We start from the raw sequence: 11568 nt of genomic DNA, 5'->3' as shown, positions 1-11568 counted from the left end.
AAATGGAAGGCCACAGGCACAGTTGCTGTAAAACCCAGGTCTGGCAGACCAGGAAAAATACAGGAGCGCCATATGCGGAGGATTGTGAGAGTGAGAGAGAAAACCCAAAGATCACCTCCAAAGACCTGCAAGAACATCTTGCTGCAGAAGGTGTATCTGTACATTGCTCTACAATTCAATACAATGAAACATAATAGGTTGTTACTGACAGCAAAACCAATTTCAATTTGTTCTGGGACTAACAGGGATTATGATTTAATGAATGCACAATTCTCAAGATATCTTAATGTTACATGGTCTCTTCTAATGAATGAAATCCTCTCTGGAAATGGTGATGTTTGTAAACATTTTTCTCTAATGATGAGGCTACTTCTCTGTCGATATTTACAAAATAATATTATGCAGCATCCCACTGAGAAATTGAAAGCCCAAGAGCATGTGTTCAAGTCACCAGTGGTTTCCAAATTCCTGCTACTAATGAACCAGAAATAGGATCTGATTAAAAACATTTATAGAAATACACTGACAATATATCTATTATCAATTTATTCTTTCTGCACTAACATCGTTCATGTAACTATCATACTGACTATGTCTTAGTGCGCAACAGTAGATTTAAATAATAATAACATGAGACGGTACAGTTGGGTCCATAAATCTTTGGACAGAGACAACTTTTTTCTAATCTTGGTTCTGTACATTACCACAATGAATTTTAAATGAAACAACTCAGATGCACTTGAACTGCAGACTTTCAGCTTTAGGGCTCTTACTGACGAGCGTTTTTACCTGCGCTCCCCTGCGTTCCGTTTTTCTGCGTTCAGCCGCAGGGGAGCGCAGGAATAGACGCATTACATTTTTTCCAATGGGGCTGTACTCACACAGGCGCGTGTAGGCGCCGATTGCAGGAAAAATGCAGCATGTTGCGTCTCAACCTGCGTTCGGCGCCTACACGTGTCTGTGTGAGTACAGCCCCATTGGAAAAAATGTAATGCGTCTATTCCTGCGCTCCCCTGCGGCTGAACGGAGAAAAACGGAACGCAGGGGAGCGCAGGTAATAACGCTTGTCTGTAAGAGCCCTTAATTCAGTGGGTTAAACAAAAAGTTTGCATAAAAATGTGAGGAACTAAAGCCTTTTTTAACACAATCACTTCATTTCAGGGGCTCAAAAGTAATTGGACAATTGACTCAAAGACTATTTCATGGGCAGGTGTGGGCTATTCCTTTATGTCATTATCAATGAAGCAGATAAAAGCCCTGGAGTTGATTTGAGGGGGGGGGGTGCTTGCATGTGTAAGATGTTGCTGTGAACAGACAGCATGCAATCAAAGGAGCTCTCCATGCAGGTGAAACAAGCCAGTCTTAAGCTGCAAAAACAGAAAAAACCCATCCAAGAAATTGCTACAATATTAGGAGTGGCAACATCTACAGTCTGGTACATCCTGAGAAAGAAAGAAAGAAAGAAAGAAAGAAAGAAAGAAAGAAAGCAAGCACTGGTGAACTTAAGCTAAAGCTAAAATTAGCTTTTCTGAAATTCATGGTTTTTGTTGCACCAGTGTATATTTGTTTTTTGCACCAGACATTAAATGATATAACATTATGGTCACTATTACCCAGGGGTACAATGACTTGCACATTTGCATTAGAGATCACTAAATCAAGAATAGCATTTTTTCTGGTAGGCTCCTCAACAACCTGTGCTAAAAAATTGTCATGCAACAAGTCTATAAATTTGTTCCCATTAACTGATCTGGCAGTACTGTTGCTCCAGTCAATATCTGGGTAATTAAAATCCCCCATTATCATTACTTTACCTAAACTAGCAGCCTTTTCTATTTGCATCAGGAGCTTTGTCTCTTCCTCCTCACTTACATTAGGGGGGTCTATAGCGACTCCTACAATTAATTTGCTGGACTCTTTATAATTGGTGAAGAGCTCCACCCATAAGACTTCTGCCCCCTCATTTTCTAACATAACCTCCTCCTTTATATAAGCTTTTAAATCCTGCCTAACAAACAGACATACCCCTCCTCCTTTTCTATTGCCTCTGTCCCTCCGAAACATAGTATAGCCACTGATATTTACTGCCCAGTCATGCGACTCATTCAGCCATATTTCCACCACACCAATCACAGCCCGACACTAGAACCCATTACTGCTTTGCCATGTTTGAAATCGCCGCTCACTAATAGGTAATCCACAGTGGAAAGGTCACATGGTAAGATCACATGACCATGACGTCAGGTAATTTCCAAGGATAGGAACTAGCCGCTACTGAAGAAGACGTCAATTAAGATGGCGGCCTATGCCGCGCAGGGACCCTCACCCACTGTCAGACTACTATGAGGAAGGATCCACAAGTCCATAGCAGGACCCCTTCTGTATTTCCGCACAATTTGAGGAGAGGTTTCTTCTTCTTGCCCCCCCCCCAGCTGTCTCAGTGCTTCTCTTCACCCCCCAGCAGCATCACGGGGGTGCAGGAGTTCCTGGAGAAGCACTGCCCGGGGGCCGTGGTGCCCGTGGACTTGTTGAAGTTGGCCAGGACCGTAGCCAGACAACAGCACAGGGCCGGCCTGTCGCCCAGGGGTTACCCACCTGCTCCTCTGCCGCTTCCCCCACATCCCCCTTCCCCGGCTGCTCCCCCGCTCTGTCGAGTCTTGGTGGACGCGGATTCTTCCTTGCAGCATCTCTATGGTGGCTACCAGACTGACTGGGTGTGTAGGGAGCAGTGCAACGCCATGCTGGGCTACTTGGCAGTGCTGTCTCAGGCATGTTTGCACCAGGACGGCCTAGAGTTGGTAGCCATGTTCAATGGCACGCTACCAAAAGAAAGGCTACCAGAATGGGCACGAAAAGTGCAAGGAGAGAGGCAGACATCTCAGCTTATAGTCAGCCATGTCGGGAACAAGCGCACCCTGCCCCCCTGGCCTGGTTTTTTCCACCCGCATGTCTCACTCACTGCATCCGCCTGGCCATGATCTGCTTCCGTGTGAAGGTAACCAGGACTGTGCAGTGGCCCCAAACCAGCCCTCACACAGGGCCCCAACCCCACCTTCACATAGGGCCCCAAACCCACCCTCACACAGGGCCTTCACTCTGTAGTACCCCCTCTCACACAGGGCCCCATACCCGCCTTCATACACAGGGCCCCAAATCCGCTCTCACACAGGGCCCCCACTCTCTAGTACCCGCCACCAGCCTCCCCATAGGTCCCTTCACTGGTAACCATGAGACCCGGATGTTACCGGAGTACAACTCATTAGCCCTTTATTATAGGGGGAAGCTGAGCTGGGTAACATGTAGGGGCTCATGGGAAAGGAATAGGTCCATAGGGGAATTTTTGAATTATTTGCCTCCTTCTTCTGAAACTTTCCAGTTTTCAAACAGGGGTCACTGACCCCATCTAAAAAACAAATGCTCTGCAAGGCTTCACATTTTACCGTTATTGCTGCTTTTTATTATTTCTCTTTTCTATACAGGCACTCTCCTATTCATATTCAAATCAGTGCATGGTTGCTATGGTAATTTGTACCCTAGCAACCAGATTACTGAAACTGCAAACTGGAGAGCTGCTGACTAAAAATCTAAATAACTAAAAAAATACCACAAATCATAAATCATAAAAAATGAAAACCAATTGCAAATTGTCTCAGAATATCTCTCATCATACTAAATGTTCAATTAAAGGTGAACAACACCTTTAAATGCTGGGGCCAGAAATGGGCTCGGAAAGCGAATATAATTACCTAATTTCCCCAGAGTCTCTCCTGATAGTCGAAGCCCGGTGTTGGCTGGAGGGGTCGGCACCTCTCCCAATCGTATCTATGTAGAAAATTAGCCGAACAACACAAGCTAGTATAGCGGGGATCTCCCCTGCACGTTTATTAGGTCAAGTGATGTAACGTTTCGGGGGCGTGCCCCTTCATCAGACATGTCTGATGAAGGGGCACGCCCCCGAAACGTTACATCACTTGACCTAATAAACGTGCAGGGGAGATCCCCGCTATACTAGCTTGTGTTGTTCGGCTAATTTTCTACATAGCCAGAAATGGGCTGCCAGATCTATTCTGTGCCTTCAAAAATGTATCTGCTGATTAGCAATGTACTGGCTTCATGAACAGCAAAATAGGCTGCATCTAATTACTAAGGAAAGGGCAAATGGCCTGCACTTGTTTAAAAAAAAAAAAGCAGTGCACCCTTTATAGCCACGGAAGGGCATATTGGCACTGTTGTTGCTGTCCTCTTGCTCTGCAGAGACTCAAAATTGGGGCCCGTCAGCCTTGCTGCACCCTCTTCAGTTTTAGTTCTGTAAGAGCTGATGCACTTTCTCATTCGGCATTATTGGGGAAGGGTTACCCTGAGTGTCAATCATATTTTTTTTTTAACCTCTTAGTGACCAATCTGCACTTGATATTGTTATGTATGTGCTGTTGCCCTTGGCTTGTGTAGCGGATCTATTTGCTAACACTTATTTTTTCAATAAGCCCCCAAATGAAATGAAATGTGCTCTGCTTCACATATTTTATATTATATTTTATTTCCCCTTTATTCATTTCATAATCACTGCTGAGAGCTTTTTCTAACCAGGCCAGCACCCTGCAATGCGACTTATCCTACATGGGTCATATAAAAAACTATTAAAGCACATTATTGTGACCAGCTTATAGATTTAGGCAATAATACATGTTTTATGGGCCAGTTTCATGCCTGAGAGACGACCACAAATCCCGCACCGCAGTGCTGCTTTGTACTAAAGGTAAAACATAGATATTCTGTTTCATATGAGTTTTCTGATGAGTCTCTTATCAGACTGGCACTAGCAGCTGTCCCTTGTAACCATGAATATGGCCTCCTGAGTAGAATACCCGGTACAACCCTCTGTATTGCTGCGGGCCCTATGCATATTTTAGCAAGTGGTTCCCCCTACATAAAATATTTAGTGTTTCACAATTCATTGTGTTGGTGTTCTAAAGGGAAAGTATAGGTATGGGACCTGTTATCCAGAATGCTCAGGACCTGGGGTTTTCCGGATAAGGGATCTTTCCCTAATTTGGGTCTTTGTACCTTAAGTCTACTAGAAAATCACGTAAACATTAAATAAACAGAGTAGGCTGGTTTTGCTTTCAATAAGGATTAATTATATTTTAGTTTGGATCAAGTGCAAGGTACAGGTGTGGGATCTGTTATCCAGAATGGTCAGGACCTGGGGTATACCGGATAAGGGATCTTTCCCTAATTTGGTTCTTCCTACCTTAAGTCTACTAGAAAATCACATAAATATTAAATAAACCAAATAGGCTGGTTTTCCTTCCAATAAGGATTAATAATATCTTAGTTTGGATCAAGTGCAAGGTACAGGTATGGGACCTGTTATCCAGAATAGTCGAAAACGGATGTTTTCCGGATAATGGATCTTTTTTTTGAAAAAAAATGTTTTTCCCCATGACAGTATCCCACTGTCATGGGAAAAAACATTTTATTTTCAAAATGAATCAGTTAATAGTGCTGCTCCAGCAGAATTCTGCACTGAAATCCATTTCTCAAAAGAGCAAACAGATTTTTTTATATTCAATTTTGAAATCTGACATGGGGCTAGACATATTGGCAATTTCCCAGCTGCCCCAAGTCATGTTCCCATAAGCTTATACTTTAATACGAATAAAGCAAAGACACTACATTGAAATGGAATATATTTGCTACATATGCCTGGTGTATAGTAACGCGGTCTCTAGTTTGTGTAGGTTTAGGCCTGGTCTTTTGGGTTATACCTGGGTATTCATGAGTTTTGAAATTGCATTTAGGGGGGGGCTTCTGCAGATATAACATCAAGTTACAGATAATAGTAAGATGTAAGTGCTCCATTGAATTTTAAGTTACTATAATTATGGTACAGTTATGGGATCAGTTATCCGGAAACCCATTCTTCAGAAAGATTAGAATTACGGAAAGGCCGTTTCCCATAGAATCCATTTTTTTACAAATAATCCAGATTTTTAATGAATTCCCTTTTCTCTCTAATAATAAAACAGTACATTGTACTTGATCCAAACTAAGATATAATTACTCCTTATTAATCCTAGTAGGTATTAAGATCCAAATCATGTACAGGTATGGGACCTGATATCCAGTACAGGTATGAGACCTGTTATCCACCTCTGATCCAGTACGGGTATGGGACCTGTTATCCAGAATGCTTGGGACCTATTAACCAGAATAGGTATGGAAACTGTTATGCAAAATGTTCAGGACCTGGGGTTTTGTGGATAATACATCTTTCCGTAATTTGGATCTGCATATCTTAAGTCTACTAGAAAATCATGTAAACATTAAATAAAGCCAATAGGCTGGTTTTGCTTCCAATAAGGATTAATTATATCTTAGTTGGGATCAAGTACAAGGTACTGTTTTATTACTACAGAGGAAAAGCAAATTATTTTTTTAAATTTGCATTATTTAAATAAAATTGAGTCTATGGGAGATGCCCTTGCCGTAATTCAGAGCTTTCTGGATAACGGGTTTCCCGATAATGGATTCCACACCTGAATACATTTCACTCTGCATAATGGAAATTTTTAATATATCGTAAAGTTTGCTTGAAGGCACTTTCTCTGTTGGTTTATTTCGAGATTTTCTCTGATCTCTGATGCCAACTAATGGGCTAGCAAGGGGTTATTCTCGTTACTATATTTTCCAGTATTTTTATTGGTTTTGCAACATATTAAGTTACAATCCTTTTGATTAAAGTGCGTTAACATAAGAATTGTTATCAGTGTAAGATGTTGCAGTCAGTTCAGTGTTGGCTAAAAGAAATGGTTGTAATCTAAACAAAATAAAACATAAGGAAATGAGTAAATCAATATACCATAATAATGCTAACAGTAGGAAACTATAGGTATGGGAACTGTTATCCAGAATACTCGGGGCCGGGGTTTTCTGGATATCTTTCCGTAATTTGGATCTTCAAACCTTAAGGAAAATCATGTAAACATTAAATAAACCGAATAGGCTGTCTTGTTTCCAATAAGGATTAATTATATCTTAGTTGGGGTCAAGTACAAGCTACTGTTTTATTATTACAGAGAAAAAGGAAATCATTTTAAAAATTTGGATTATTTGGATAAAATGGAGTCTATGGGAGATGACCTTTCCGTAATTTGGAGCTTTCTAGATGATAGGTTTCCAGATAACGGATCCCATACCCGTAATAAAATGTAGCAATAACAATACATTTGTAGCCTTACAGAGCATTTGATTTTAGATGGGATCAGTGACCCATATTTGAAAGCTGTGAGAAGGCAAATAAGTTAAAAAAAAAAAACCACAATGAAAACCCATTGAGAAGTTGCTTAGAATTAGCCATTCTATAACACACCAAAAGTTAAGTTAAAGATGAACCACCCCTTTAAGAAGGATATAAATAATTGGAGAAAATGCAAAGATGTGTACGTAACTAAACTGGTGGAAGATTTAAATTATGAGGGCAGAATGTTATTGTGTCAGTTTTATCTTGGGGGGTAACACACTTGCGAGGGGATATAATTCTTCTTTACAAGTACATTACAAGTACTCAAGTGCAATATAGACAGATACTAGGGGATCAGCAGCTGGGCTGACCTGGTAGGGGACTAAGGCCAGTCTTTGCTTGTGTAACTGCAGGGCTGTGATTGGCTAACTACTAACTGGATGTAAATATACTGGGTGATGGGAAACAACCTATAGCAGAAACTTGTACAGGTATTGGATCCTTTATCCGGGAACCCATTATTCTGAAAGTTCCAAATTTCGGAATGACTTTCTCCCATAGGCTCCATTTTATCCAAATAATCCACATTTTTAAAGATAATTTCCTTTTTCTCTGTAATAATAAAAAGTACCTTGTACTTGATCCAAACAAATATATAATGAATCCTTATTTGAAGCAAAACCAGCCTATTGGGTTTATTCAATGTTTACATGATTTTCTAGTAGACTTAAGGTATGAAGATCCAAATTACGGAATGATCAATTATCAGGAAAACCCTAGGTCCCGGAGAGAAGAAACTGGAATATGCATAGGAGAGACCTGGATAGAAAGATGAGTAATAAAAAGTGGCAATAACTATAAATGTGTAGTCTTGCAGAGCATTTGTTTTTACATGGGGTCAGTGATCCTATTTGAAAGTTGTAAAGGGTCAGAAGAAGAAGGCAAATAATTCAAAAACTATAAAAAAATAAAGGTTGAAAAGTTGCTTAGAATAAGCCATTCTATAATATACTAAAAGTTAACTTAAAGGTGAACAACCCCTTTAATGCAAACAACCCAAAGTGGGATTCACAATCACTAGACTTACAAGACTTTGAAATACAAGGGCATACTTTGTTGCACAAAACATTTCTCCATATCTGTGGCAGCTCTAGTTGGGTTTTATGGTGGGAACATTACAAGAAGAGTATGACACATAGCTCCGACACGCATGGAGCAGGCAGAGTATGGCACACACAGGGAGCATATGGAAGGCAGAGTATGGCACACACAAGGAGCATAGGGCAGGCAGTGTATGGCACACACAGGGAGCATAGGGAAATCAGAGAATTGCACACACAGGACGCATAGGGCAGGCAGAGTATAGCAAATACAGGGAGCATAGGGAAGGCAGACTACAGCTGGAGACAGGGAAACCTATCAGGATGACTCTAATATGAGCAGTTCACAGGCCTGGATTTGTGGAATGGCCAGATAGGCCTGGGCCTAGGGTGGCACAATTTTAGAGGGCGGCATGCCGCCCAACCACACCCGCATTGGTTCAGAAGCACTGGGAATTTGCAGGAGATACACTGGGAATTTGCAGGAGATTGGTGCCATGTGCACCAATCACCAGTACTCCAGACCCGATGCTGAAAATTTCCGCATGTACACAAAGGAAGGGGAGGGGATGGGGGTGATGAGCGGCAGCAGGCCCAGGGGCACCTGCATTATAAATCCAGCCCTGGCAGTTCATACTGTGCTACATACAGTGACTAAATTCTGGTGCCCCTCCAGCAGTTTGCATTAGGTGTGAACAGTGTGGGCACTTTCAGTCTGAGATGTGAACAGTAAAGGGCTTTAGGGGTGTGAACAATAGAGGGGTTACAGGTGTGAACAGTGCAGGGGGGATAAGAGGTGTGAACTATGCAGGATTTTACAATCTGATCAACATTCTCCACTTGTACAGGGCCGCTGGTGCTTTCTGAGAAACGTGTCAATCATGTGCATGAAGGCTTATGTCTTGAGTGGGGAGAGGGTCAGAGACTCTTAATCACCTGTAGGTAGTATCCTTCTTTCGTGAGAATAGTTTTCATGGACTAATTGCTCATGACTCTGAGTAAACCCTCTGTAACATCCCCTCATACTACAGCTCCCATGCCCTCAAATGGAAGAATTTGACCACCAATCAGTTTCTAATGCAGGAAGTTGCCAAAAAAGATGAGCCACTTTCCAATTTTTGCAGCTCTCTTAGGTAAGTAGATGAAGTAACAGCAGTGTGAAGAACATGTCTGGTAGTGCCCCTAGACCACAAACTTCCAATTTAAGTCAATGGGAAATTGCAACAAATTCTTCAGCCTTTTGATTAGCCTAAAGAATGAAATATATCCTATACACATACTAGCCTCTTTTAATGGAACACTCATTGATGTGTACCCTCTTTATGGACCCAGCATTTTGCCGATTGAGTGTTTTCAGTGCTGTGAACATACACCAAACCACTCCAAATTGCCTCCCCCACCCATTTCTGTAGAAATTGCTTGTGCCTGTAAATACATTATTGCATTAGCTAGCACTTGCAAGCTGTTCCCATAAGAATGAATTGACAAACATTTTGCTCAACAAAACCTTTGGTGTTCCATTACACTTATAGGAGGGCAAAGATATCATGTTATCTCATGTTCTCCACAAAGTGCACACATACATTCACTTTATCCTTTCCCTTCAGTTTTCTTAGTCTATAATTTGCCTTCATCGCCCTTGTGCAGCTAAGTTTTAACCATATCCTGACCTGTGTATTAACCCTTTCCACAATAATTTCTCCCCACTTATTGAAAAACATTTTGCATATAAATGTAGCTGCAGCCTACAAGTGTTTACCAGCCCTGTCAAGTCTCTATAGTAAAGTCACTGGGATGACAGAACTTATCTTTAAAGGAACAGTAACACCAACATTTTTTAACACCTAATTCATCCTCAAATAGCTATAGTACGAGGTCAGGTTTACTCTAATTTTTTTTAAAAAAAATCTTGAGCTTGAATCTGACTTCCAAAGTGCTCAATAGTAGAAAGATGACGGCAGCTTGAATTCCTCTGCTATGCTAAGCTTAAAGGAATTGTATAAAAATAAAAACTGGGTAAATAGATAAGCTGTGCAAAAAAACATGTTTCTAATATGGTTAGTTAGCCAAAAATGTAAGTATAAAGACTGGAGTGACTGCATGTTTAACAGAACAGAAAACTACTTCCTGCTTTGAAGCTCACTTGGTTTCCACTGATTGGGTTTCTTATAAAACAAGAACATGAGTAGGTTTCACTTTCATTCTTCTTCTAACTTTTTAGTTTTTCTTATTTGTTCGATTCTCACCCCATCTATATGTTACCCCTCCAAAATGTGACCAATACCCAGAATAAAGACACACACAAAGCAACTTGATGTTAAATCTGTGTAAGTCACAGTTTTATTGATAGTAATTAGATAAACTGCGCTATTTGATCCAGAGGAAGGCAAAAAACCTCTGGCAAGCTTGGAAAAATCGGCTTACTAGAGGGAAAAATTCCTTCCTGACCCCTTAACGGCGATCGGATTTGCTCCCAGGATCAATGCGCCAAATTAAATCAAGGGAAGCAGGGTGAGGGAAACAGAGAGGAATATAGCAGCATACACATGAGCGCCTTTAAGCTACAATGTGAACACTACATTTCATTCTATTGGACCCCACGCAGCCTGTAGACCCGGCTTCTACAGTCTGAGGGATGGAGTGGACAGGAATGCAGGGTCTACCCAGTGACTTAAAGGTGCTCCATATTTTAGGTGTAAGGGGGGCAGCGCTGGTAAAATTATAGTGGAGGGAATTGAAACAGAGGGGAATATGGCTACATATACATGGGAGCGCCTTTAAGCTGCTAGGTGAACACTGCATTCCTCTCCATTCCATTGGACCCCAGGCAGCCTGCAGACCCGGCTTCTACAGTCTGAGGGAGTGAAAAGCAATGCAGGGTCTACCGAGTGGCTTGAGGGTGCTCCTGTCTATGGAACCATATTTTAGGTGTAAGTGTGGCACCGCTGGTGGAATTACGGTAGAAATAATTGGGGAAATAAGGGACACTGTGGTTGGAATTGCGGTGGAGGGAACTAAAATAGAAGGGAATATGGCTGCATATACATAGGCACCATTAAGCTACAAAGTGAACCCTGCATTCCTCCTCATTCCATTGGACCCCAGGCAGACTGCAGACCCGGCTTCTGCAGTTTGAGGGATGGGTTGAAAAGGAATGCAGGGTCTACCAAGTGGCCTAAGGGTGCTCCTGTCTATGGAACCATATTTTAGGTGTAAGGGGGGAGC

General features: G+C 41.7%; 1 pseudogene; it reads left to right on the top strand.

Annotated features, from left to right (window-relative positions):
• Positions 1–2342: 2342 nt before the first annotated feature.
• LOC108697242 lies at positions 2343–3691 on the top strand (annotated as a pseudogene).
• Positions 3692–11568: the final 7877 nt, after the last annotated feature.

Source organism: Xenopus laevis, chromosome 7S (assembly GCF_017654675.1).
Source record: "Xenopus laevis strain J_2021 chromosome 7S, Xenopus_laevis_v10.1, whole genome shotgun sequence".
NCBI classification, from domain to species: domain Eukaryota; kingdom Metazoa; phylum Chordata; class Amphibia; order Anura; family Pipidae; genus Xenopus; species Xenopus laevis.
The sequence above is the reverse complement of the archived record's forward strand: the minus strand, read 5'-3'. Positions and strand labels throughout refer to the sequence as shown.